The sequence below is a fragment of the Echinops telfairi genome, unplaced genomic scaffold (assembly GCF_000313985.2).
Source record: "Echinops telfairi isolate 266 unplaced genomic scaffold, ASM31398v2 ScPeMD7_27;HRSCAF=92, whole genome shotgun sequence".
Taxonomy (NCBI): Eukaryota; Metazoa; Chordata; class Mammalia; order Afrosoricida; family Tenrecidae; genus Echinops; species Echinops telfairi.
The window spans coordinates 2,105,311-2,107,500 of NW_022103924.1; positions in this window are offsets into that span (position 1 = coordinate 2,105,311).

A 2,190-nucleotide genomic window follows, 5' to 3' on the forward strand; every position below is an offset into this window, starting at 1 on the left:
GGACCTGGTTCTCAGCAATGTCAGCTCTTTTGCTAGAGGAGAGAAGGCTCTCCTTTGTAGCACAGGTGGAAGTTTTCAAATCTGTTAGTCTGCACCTAAGGTGCGCTTCTGAGGCTCTGAGACCATCCCTCTCCTCAATCACACTTTCCATTGTAAGAGGGATCAGCCAGCCAGCTTCCCTATACTTGTCATCTTCCGTCTTCTTTTGCTGCTTCCCTCTTCATTCAATATTTTGCCCACATAATCCTTCAATGTTACAACTCAAGTCCTGAATATTTTCTTCAGTTCTTTCAACTTGAGATATCCTGAATGTGTTCCTACTTTTTGGCTTTTCAACTCTGGGTCTATGCACATTTCCTTATAATACTTTACCTCTCAAGCTGCCCTTTTGAATTTTCTATTCAGCTTTTTTATTTTATAATTTCTTCCATTCATTTTAGCTACTCTATGTTCAAGAACAAGTTTCAGAGTCTCTTCTGGCATCCACTTTAGTCTTTTCTGGATCGTCTATTTAATGACCTTTTGCTTTCTTCCGGTACAATGTTCTTAATGTCATCCAACAGCTTATGAAGTCTTCTGTCATTAGTGTTCCATGTTTCAACACTGTTCTTAAGATGTTCTCAAAATTCAGATAGGATACAAAGAAATGTCTTACTTTGGCTCTTGTGGGCTTGTTTTTATTTTCTTCAAATTCAACCTGAACTAACATATGAGCACTTAATGGTCTGTTCCATAGTTAGATAGTTGACCCCTGACCTCATTTTGACTGCTGATATTGAGCTTCTCTATTGTCTCTGCCTTCAGATATAGCTAAATTGATTCCTGTGTACTCTGGTGAGGTCCATGTGTACAATCACTGTTTATAAAGTTGGACAAAAAGAAATTTACAGTGAAGAAGTCTTTAGTCTTACAAAATTCTATCATAAAATCTTGTTTCATTTCCATCACCAACACCATATTTCCCAGTTACTGTACCTCTTTGTTTCTAACTTACGCGTTGCAATTGCCAATAATTATCAATATATCTTAATTGAATGCTTCCTCACTTTCACACTAAAACGTAGTTGATAAAATTCTTCAATTTCTTCATCACTAGAGATTGGTGCATAACTCTGAATAGCAGTTGTGTTAACTAGATTTCCATGTAAGGAAATAGAGAGTATCCTGTCCCAGCCAGCATTGTTTGGTGATGGCTGCAATGCCATTCTTGATTTTGTCATCCCCACTATAGTAAACCATATTATGATGCAAATGGCCATTACCAGCACATTTCAGCTCACTGGTGCCTAGGTAATCAATCTTCATGTGTTCCATTTAATTTTTTTGACTTTTTATGAAATTTTTCCAAGATTTATTCTTCATAAGTTCCATATTCCAATTATTAATAGATGTTTGTAGTTGTTTCTTCTCATTCTGTGTCTTGCCCATCAGAAAATGGAGGTCCCAAAAGCTGTACTCCGTTTACATCATGATGTTTGACTCTGTAATCTGGAGACAGCTCTTTCCCAGTCCTAATTTGAGAGCCTTCCAACCTGAGTGACTCATCTTCTGGCTCTACATCTGACAATGTTTCACTGCTAATCCCTCAGAAGCGGACAGCTTATTTCTTCTTCATAGTCTTTTCTTAGTTTGAAAGCTCTGCTGAAATTCTTGTTGTCAAGGATTTAATTTTGCTTGGATCTACAACCAATGTTGCTAGAAGAAGCAGTCAAGATATTAAGTGATATATTTGTAGTAGCTACATAATCAGTTGTCAGTTTGAGTATTAAGAGTGAAGGGGTAGAGTTTAGTCTGTCAATCAGGTCCCAGCTTGATGACTTCATTTGGAACCATTAAGGAAATAAATAGCTTTCTGGAGGCAGGAGGCAGGCTCACTCCCTGTGAGACACCCCTGTGGGGAAGACACATGGAGAGAGGCTGATGGAGCCAGAGAAACCTCACAGAGACCCTGCCAGCACTGAGATGCTTACAATGACACTGGATCCACAAGACTTCCCACCCACTGGCCTGTGATCTTCCTGCATTTGGTGACATTGCATGTGTTTCCTGCTTCTGAAGAGGACTTTATAGATTGGTATCAGACATATGGGCTAATATCAGACTTATGGACTTGATCGGGACTGGGCTGGGATGTTTTCTCAATATTCAATTGCTCTTGTATATAAAGCACTTTCTTATGCACATGTGAGT